We start from the raw sequence: 10,229 nt of genomic DNA, 5'->3' as shown, positions 1-10,229 counted from the left end.
ATTCTCATGATGGAACATAATGAGTCACCCTATCATAAGTGACTTGTTCAGGAAATGAGGGGCAAGTTGTTGTTGTTTAATCTGTTTTCTAATAAAAACGTCAGTACAGTCTTCAAAGAGGTTTTTGAATTAGCGATTTTGTTTTCAAAATAAGTTTAATATAAAGATTCAAAGCCCTGGCTGGTTAGCTCAGTGGTAGAGTGTTGGCCCGGCATATGAAAGTCTCCTGTTTGATTCCCAGTCAGGGCACACAGGAGAAGCACCCATCTGCTTCTCCACCGCTTCCCCTCCTCCTTCTCTCTCTCTCACTCTATCTTCCCTTCCTGCAGCCAAGGCTCAAATGGTTTGAGCAAGTTGACCCCGGGCACTGAGGTTGGCTCCATGGCCTCGCCTCAGGCGCTAAAATAGTTCGGTTGCTGAGTGTTGGAGCAGCAGCCCCAGATGGGCAGAGCATCACCCCCTAGTGGGCGTGCTGGGTGGATCTTGGTCCGGGCGCATGTGGGAGTCTGTCTCTGTTTCTCTGCCTCTCAATTAAAAAAAAAAAAAAAAAAAAAAAAAAAGATTCAAATATCCTTCTCTTGATGAGTTCAACTTCTGCATTTTTTTTTTTCCTATTTAACTTATCCTGCCATCTCCCCCCACGCCTCCCCAGGCCTTTCTATTACTCCCTTCTCCTTTTTCCCGTCTATGGTTACATTGACAGATTCTCTCTTTCATAAGTTAGAATCATCATTAAAAATTTTAATATACCCTTTAACTTTACCAACATCTAGGAAACATTTCTAATCTTCCTTTCTCCTCATCCCCAAGTGGTTTATTTTTCAATTTTCTTTTTTGATTTTTGGTGTGGGAACAAAATATATATTGTATGTTTATACTCACCCTGGATTGCTAAATTACATCCTCCAGTAATTCTTTCAAAGAGGGTATGCAAGAAATAAACTTTCTGTATTTTTAAATGATTTTATTTTATTATTGATTTTAGTGAGAGAGAAAGAGAGAGAGAGAGAGAGAGAGAGAGAGAGAGAGAGAGGAACATTGATCTGCTCCTGTATGTGCCCTGAGGATCAAACCGGCAACCTCTGTGCCTCTAGACAATGCTCTAACCAACCAAGCTATCCAGCCAGGGCCTCTGAATTCTTTGATATCAAAAATTATCTTAGTTTTACCCTCATAATCAAGTGCCAGTTTGACTAGATGTAGGATTCTAGGTTAAAAGATATCTGCCTGGGCCCTGGCCTGGAGCGTCGGCCTGGCGTGCAGGGGGCCCGGGTTCAATTCCCGGCCAGGGCACATAGGAGAAGCGCCCATTTGCTTCTCCACACACACCCCCTCCTTCCTCTCTGTCTCTCTCTTCCCCTCCCGCAGCCAGGGCTCCATTGGAGCAAAGATGGCCCGGCGCTGGGGATGGCTCCTTGGCCTCTGCCCCAGGCGCTAGAGTGGCTCTGGTCCCGGCAGAGCGTCGCCCCTGGTGGGCGTGCCGGGTGGATCCCGGTCGGGCGCATGCGGGAGCCTGTCTGACTGTCTCTCCCCGTTTCCAGCTTCAGAAAAATACAAAAAAAAAAAAAAAGATATCTGCCTACAGAACTTTTGATATTGCCCGTTGACTGGTATCTAACAACACGTCTGCTGTCAATCCGATTCTTATTCCTCTGAAGGCTATCTCCTTTTTTCTCTCTGGAAGCATTTATGAGTTTTTCTTTACCATTGCAATTCCTAGATTCCACCAAGATGTGTCTAGGAGTGGGTCTTTTTCATCAGTTTTACTTGGTACTCACTAGGCACTGACAATCTCAAGATTTGAATCTTTCTTTAGCTTTGCAAAGTTTTCTCCAATTATTTCCTCTGCTTTTTTTTTGTTATTTTTTTTTAATTATCTCTGCACCCAACGGTGCAGACTTTCTTCGAAGGCTCATGAGAAGGTATAGACAGAATCGAGGAGAAACTGGCTTGTGTGGCTCTAAGATGGGGGCCGTTTTCCCCTCACATCCCTGACTGTAGCCACCATTCTTGTGCAGAGACCTCACTTCAGAGTCAAATCTTGGTCCGTTTGGACTTGATACTCTGCTGACCTCACTGTAATGGACTCCCTGAAACCTAGCCCCAGCACAACAGCCTGTGGGCACCCAGCAGGTCATGGCTGGCCTTTGTGTACCCTGCGACTTTTACTAAATGGCCTCAGACCCAGCACTGTGCTGACTTTGCATCTGTAACAGGCTGGTGAACACCACTGGCTCCTACCTGGTGACTCACTGAGAGTCTACCTCATGCAACTCATATACCACCAGAGGCTCTCTCAGCGACTGAGCCTAACAGACAGACAACAGGCAGAGACAGATCTCGGGGTGTCCAGAACCTTTTGCTGCCCTGCCCCCAGGCTTGGTGCTAATAAAAGCCAACCTCGGTGTACAGCTTGGCAGCTTGGCCCCTTCCATGCACATACAAACACAGTAGAGACATCCAAAAACTGGAGCCCTTTGTAGCTCCAAACAAATAGCCCAAGGCCAGTAACATGCAGTGCCTGCACTGGAGTCCCTCGCCAAAAGCCCCAGGACAAACAAACCCAGTGGCAAACTTCAGACCACGTCAGAGCATAACCCAGTTAATGACATAAGAGACCAACCAAAGAACCACCAAACCCTGCTGGATTGAATTATGCTTCGTGGGGTTGCCCTGCACAGCATTCCATGCTCATGGACAGTCAGCATGAGAGTCAACTTCACCTATAGAAGAGCCAACAGCAATAAAGACTTAACTGTAATAGGAGGGCTCACATAACCCTCACATTCTTAGAAAAGGGTCATTCTTACAACAACTATTTTAAGTGATCAGGGAGATGGCACCACTAAACCCCATAAAACTAATACTACATAAGGCCACCATACCTAGATTGGGAGTTATAGCAGATCTACCTAATTCACAGAAACAAATACAGAAAGACATCCAAAATGGGCAAAGATATATGCCCCAAACGAAAAAACAGAACTCCCCAGGAAAAAGAAAACCTAAATGAAATGGAGGTGAGCAACTGACACCACAGAAATACAAAAAAGTATACAAAAGTATCATGAACTATATATATGCCAAACCTGACCAAGTGGTGGTGCAGTGGATAGAGCATTGAACTGGGCCACAGAGGTCCCAGGTTCAAAACTCCAAGGTCACTGGTTTGAGCAGGGGCTCATCCAGCTTGAGCAGGGTCTCACTAGCTTGAGCATGGGGTCACTGGCTTGAGCTTGGGAACATAGACATGACCCCACAGTCACTGGCTTGAGCCTAAAGGTCAGTGGCTTGAGCCCAAAGGTCACTGGCCTGAGCCCAAAGGTCACTGGCTTGAAGCCCAAGGTCGCTGGCTTGAGTCCAAGCTCACTGGCTTGAGCAAGGGGTCACTCGCTCTGCTGTAGCCCCTCAGTCAAGGCACCTATGAGAAAGCAAACAATAAACAACTAAAGAGACAAAGGAGCCGCAACAATGAATTGATGCTTCTCATCTCTCTCCCTTCCTGTCTGTCCCTATCTGTTCCTCTCTCTGTCACAAAACAAAAAAACTATATGCCAAAATTTGGACTATGTAAAATAAATGGATAAATTCCTAGAAACATACCGTCTTTCAAAACTACACTACTCAAAAATATTAGTGGATATTTCAAAATAAATATGAAGCAATAAAAAAAAGCATTTGATGTTTTATTATTATTAAACAAAAACATCAGAAAAGCAAACGACAAGTCAAAGAAAGTTGTTTGAGTATGCAAATGAGATGCAAAACCAACTTTTATTTCATTGGTGAAAATACACTATACAAAAGGCTAAAAGTACTGGAGTATCTGCATGTGCCCTGATCTTGGAAGTGCACATCCTGCAATTTCCCAGCCCTTGTAATGCCCCTGTGACACAGTGTGCCCGAATGCAAAGCCTGGAGAGCCAGAGGACGTCTTGAATCTGGTCAACCACAAGACAACAGTGGCAACAGCACTTAGAACATCCCAAAGATAATTAGCAGACTGTGGAATCGCTTTCAAGAGACTGGCACAGAACGAAGAAGATGAGGGCTGGCCACAACAGCAAGAGATGACCACTACTTGACCTTATTGGCAAGAAGGAATAGGCACAGCAATGCAACAAAGCTGCTGGAACAGTTTCTTGCTGCCACTAGATGACAGATATGCACCCAGACCATAGGAAATCAGCTCCATCATGTTTGACTGCATGCTTGGCGACCAATGGTATGCATTTCATTATCTGCTGAACATGGTAGAACCCATAGAAGGTGGGCTGATGAACATCATCATTGGACCTGTGATGAATGGTCAACTGTCTTCTTCTCTGATGAGTCACAGTTCAGTCTGCAGCCTGACAATCATGTCCTGAACTGGCATGAATAAGAAACATGGAATAATTCATGTTTTATGTGAGAAAGGGACTCCTTCAGTGGTGGTGGAATCATGGTGTAGGCTGGCATCAGCACTGGTGGTCGTACTGACCTCCACATCATCAGAAATGGATCGCTGACTGCTGTCAGATATCGAGATGAGGTCCTGCACCCTATAGTGGTACCCTATGCTGGAGCAGTTGGAAACAGCTCTCTTTTCATGGATGATAATGTAAGGCCCCACTGTGTGCATGTCATCAACAACATGCTTCAGAAGGCAAGCATCGAACACATGGACTGGCCTTCACGTTCTCCAGACCTGAGTCCATTGAACATACTTGGGATACACTGGGAAGACGGGAAGACGTCTGGCAAACTGTCCCGTGCCTCCCACAACACTTCTTGAGCTGGAAGTTTCCCTGAGCAAGAGTGGCAGAGGATCCCACAAGAACTGCTGGACACTCTGATCCTGTCCATGCCCCATCGCTGTCAGTGTGTTTTGACAGGTGACCATACACCTACTGAACAGTCGATGTGTGGCACTCTCGTCCAGTTTGACATGCTTCTGTTCACCCCCACCAATGTCACTTACTACTCAAACACAATAATTGAGTTTGCGTCTCATTTGCATAATCAAACAATTTTTTTTTACTTGTGGTTTGCTTTCCTGATGTTCTTGTTTAATAAAAAAATCAAATGCTTCTTTTTTTATTGCTTCATATTCATTTTGAAATATCCCCTAATTTTTTTTAGCAGTGTACATCTGAGCAGACAAATTACAATGAAATCAAAGCAGTCAAAAAAATCCCAACAAATAAAAGTACTGAAACGGATGGCTTTACAGGTAAATTATACCAAACACTAAAAGAAGAATAACATCTATACTTCTCAAACTATTCCAAAAAAATTCAAGAGGAGGGAACACTCCAACATTCATTTTATGAAGCCAGTAGTAGCCTAATTTCAAAAGCAGATGAAGATACTACAAGAAAATGATAGGCCTATATCCCTGATGAACATAAGTGCAAAAATCCTCAACAATAATTAGCAAATCAAACTCAGCAATATATTTAAAAGATTATACACTATTATTAAGTGGAATTTATTACTGGGATGCAATGTTGGTATCAGATATGCAAATCAATTAATGTGATACACTACACAAACAAAATGGACAAAAATTATATGATCATATCGATACAGGAAAAGCAGCTGACAAAATCCAGCATCCATTTATGATTAAAAAATAAGACACTTTCAGCAAAGTGAGAATAGAAAGTAGATATCTCAATGTAATAAAGGTCATATATGACAAACCCACAGCCAACATCATACACAACAGGGGAAAAACTAGAAGTATTTCCCTCAAAATAAAAAATAAGAAAGTGATGTTCACTTTCACTATTTTTTTTTTTTTTTTTTTTTTTTACAGAGGCAGAGCGAGAGTCAGAGAGAGGGATAGATAGGGACAGACAAACAGGGACGGAGAGAGATGAGAAGCGTCAATCATCAGTTTTTTGTTGCAACACTTTAGTTGTTCATTGATTGCTATTTCATATGTGCCTTGACCGTGGGCCTTCAGCAGACCAATAACCCCTTGCTCGAGCCAGCAACCTTGGGTCCAAGCTGGTGAGCTTTGCTCAAACCAGATGAGCCCACGCTCAAGCTGGCGACCTCAGGGTCTCGAACCTGGGTCTTCAGCATCCCAGTCCGATGCTCTATCTACTGTGCCACCGCCTGGTCAGGCACTTTCACTCTTATTCTTATTCAACATAGTAGTCTATAAGCAGTAAGACAAGAAGAAGAAATTAAAGGCATCCAAATTGGATAGGAAAAAGTAAAGCTGTCATTATTTGCAGATAAAACAATACAGTATATAGAGAACTCTAAAGATTCCATCAAAAACAAAAAACAAAAAAATAATGGAACTGATAAAAAAATTCTGTGAAGTAGCTGGATACAAATTTAATATCCAGAAAACAGTATTATTTCTATACACCAATAATGAACTATCAGAAAGGGAAACTGAGAAAACAATCCCATTTACAATTACATCAAAAAATAAAAGACCTATGAATAAATTTAACCAAAGATGTAAAAGACCTGTACTTAGAAAATTGTAAGATACTGTAGAAAGAAACTGAAGAAGATACAAATTAAATAAAAGCATATACCATGTTCATGGATTGGAAGAATTAACATCATTTAAATACTTATACCACCTAAAGCAATCTTAGATTCAACACAATTCCTATCATAGTACCAATTGTGTATTACACAGAAGTAGAACAAACAATCCCCAAAATAATATGGAACCACAAAAGACCTCAATAGCCTCATCAATCTTGAGAAAAAACAAAGTTGGAGGTATCACACCACCTCATTTCAAACTATACTATAAGGCTATAGTAATCAAAGCAGCATACTGGCATTAAAACAGACTTACATTGTCTAGCCTGTGGTAGTGCAGTGGATAAAGCATCAACCTAGAGTGCGGAGGTCACCAGTTTGAAACCCTGGGCTTGCCCAGTCAAAGCACATATGACAAGCAATCAATGAATAATTAAAGTAAAGCAACTATGAGTTGATACTTCTCGCTACCCCCACCACCTCCTCTCTCTGTAAAACCAATAAATAAAATTTAAAAAGAAAAGTTTGAAAAAAAGACTTGTATAGATCAATGGAACAGAATAGAGAATCCAGAAATAAACCCATGTCTATATGGTCAATTAATATTTGAAAAAAGAGGCAAGAATGTAGGATGGGGTAAAGACAGTCTATTCAATAAATGGTGGGGAAACTGGACACATGCAAAAAAAAATGAAACTAGATCACCTTGTTACACCATATACAAAAGTAAACTCAAAATGGATTAAAGACAAATATAAGATTCAAAACCATAAAACTCATAGTAAAATCTCTGACATTTCTCTTAGCAACATTTCTTCTGATATATCTCCTGAGGGAAGGGAAACAAAAGAAAACAAATGGGACAACATAAAATTAAAAAGTTTTTGCACATCAAAGGAAACCATTAACAATACAAAATGACAACCTACCAAATGGGGGAACATATTCACCAACAATACATCTAACAAGGTATTAATATCCAAAATATATAAAGAAGCCATACAACTCAACACCAACAATACAATTTTAAAATGGGCAGAATCTAAATGGATACTTTTCCATTCAGATAGCCAATAGCCATATGATAAGATGTTCAATGTCAGTAATCATCAGAGAAATGCAAATTAAAATCAAAATGATATATCATCCAACACCTGTCAGCATGGCTATCATCAATAAATCAACAAACAAGAGTTGGGCAGATGTGTAGAAATGTGTAGAAATATAAATATAATCCCTACTGTTGATTGGAATGCAGACTGGTACAGTCATGATGGAAAACATGTTAACTAAACTGCCACATGACCCTGCGATTCCACTTCTGGGGACTTATCCAAAGAAACTCAAAACACTAATTAAAAAGAATGCAAGCACCCCTCTGCTCATTGTAGCATTATTTACAATAGCCCAAGATACGGAAGCAGCCCAAGTGCCCATCAGTAGATGAGTAGATAAAAAGCTGAGGTGCCTATATATTTTTACAATGGAATATTACTCAGCCACACACAGATAAAAGAAATGAATTATCATTTGTAACGGCATGGATGGACCTAAAGGGTATTATGCTCAATGAAATAAGTCAGAGAAGACAAGCACCATATGATTTTACTTATATGTGGAATCTAAAAAACAGTATAAACAAACAAAATAGAAACAGACTTAGATACAGAGAATAGACTAATGATTGCCAGAGGGGAGGGGGGCTGGGGAACAGGTTGAAAATCGTGAAGAAGGAATTTAAAAGTACAAATTGGTAGTTACAAAAGAGTCATAGAGATGTAAATTACAGCATAGGGAATATAGTCAATAACACTGTAAGAACTATGTATGATGCCAGGGTGGCCACCGGAAATATTGGAGGGAACAGTTTGAAAAGTACATGAGCATCTAACCACTATCTTATATACCTGATACTAATACAAAATAATATTAAATATTAACTGTAATTGAAAAATAAAATTTAAATATATATATATAATTGTAAGCCTTCCCCAAATGAAAATCAAAAAACAAACAAACAACAACAACAACAACAAAAAAGGCGGCATAGGACCAAAGACCAATGGAATAGAAAGCCCAGAGACAACCCAATCTATATATGAAAACTTGGTATGCAATAGAGATGATTGGTATCACAAGTCAGTAGGACAGGGTGGATTATTTAGTAAACAGAAACTGAAAACTGCACATTCTAAGAAAAAAATAAAGTTGGATCCTTACCTCACATAATCTCCAGATGTGGACTCCAGATATATTAAAAACCAAAACATGAGAGCAAGATTTAAATATAAAGTTAATAAACTTGAGGTAGAGAACGTTCTCTTATACAATATTCTCAAAGAACAAACCTTAAGGAGGAAAACTGATAAATGGTTACAATAATAAAATTAAAGGCCTCTGGGCCCTGGCCGATTGGCTCAGTGGTAGAGCGTGGGCCTGGCGTGCAGAAGTCCCAGGTTCGATTCCTGGCCAGGACACACAGGAGAAGCGCCCATCTGCTTCTCCACCCCTCCCCCTCTCCTTCCTCTCTGTCTCTCTCTTCCCCTCCCGCAGCGGAGGCTCCATTGGAGCAAAGATGGCCCGGGCGCTGGGGATGGCTCTGTGGCCTCTGCCTCAGGCGCTAGAGTGGCTCTGGTCGCAACAGGGCGACACCCCAGAGGGGCAGAGCATCGCCCCCTGGTGGGCAGAGCGTCGCCCCCTGGTAGGCGTGCTGGGTGGATCCCGGTCGGGCGCATGCAGGAGTCTGTCTGAATGTCTCTCCCGTTTCCAGCTTCAGAAAAATGCAAAAAAAAAAAAAAAAAAAAAAATTAAAGGCTTCTGTATAAAGAAGGTCACCACAACAAAAGAAAGTCGGCAGATAGGTAACAAACCTGGCCTAAATAATTAAAATAAAAACCATTAGGAAAAAGACAAGTCCCATAGAAAAAAGGACAAAGGATACAAATAAAAAATTTACGAAAGAAGAAACAAAATTGTAATACATGTCAAGACATGCTAAAAGTCACATATTCAGTGGATGGAAATTTAATTTAAAAATACTGCTTTTTGAATATAAAAATGGCAAAATCCTTTAAGTTCTTAGAATTTCAAAACCTACATGGATCTAAAAAAATGGTACTACTATATTTCTGGTTATAATGTAGTCTATCGCAGTCATTATAGAGAGCATGTCAGTGCTGGAGGAAGTGCAGGGATAGGCAAGGACCTGGAAACTCTACTCCCAGCTACATAATTCAGAGATCATGCTTGCGCATGCCCAGAAGGGCACATGTACACATATATTCAGGGCAATACTGGTTGTGGCACCAATAAGTAAAATGAGAAATGTGCATGTAAGTACTTTAAAGAAGTGAGATTTGATAAGCTGCATGCCTACTTTAGTAAAATATACAGCTTAGTAAACAAAGTATGGTATTAAAAATAGCCTAACCAGGTGGTGGCGCAGTGGATAGAGCTTCGGACTGGGATGCAGAGGACCCAGGTTCAAGACCCCAAGTTTGCCAGCTTGAGCGCAGGCTTATCTGGTTTGAGCAAAGCTCACCAGCTTGGACCAAAGGTCGCTGGCTCGAGCAAGGGGTTACTCGGTCTGCTGTAGCCCCACGGTCAAGGCACATATGAGAAAGCAATCAATGAACAACTAAGGTGTTGCAACAAAAAACTAATGATTGATGCTTCTCATCTCTCTCCATTCCTGTCTGTCTGTCCCTATCTATTACTCTCTCTGACTC

Source organism: Saccopteryx bilineata, chromosome 1, assembly GCF_036850765.1.
Source record: "Saccopteryx bilineata isolate mSacBil1 chromosome 1, mSacBil1_pri_phased_curated, whole genome shotgun sequence".
Lineage (NCBI taxonomy): Eukaryota > Metazoa > Chordata > Mammalia > Chiroptera > Emballonuridae > Saccopteryx > Saccopteryx bilineata.
The sequence above is the reverse complement of the archived record's forward strand: the minus strand, read 5'-3'. Positions refer to the sequence as shown.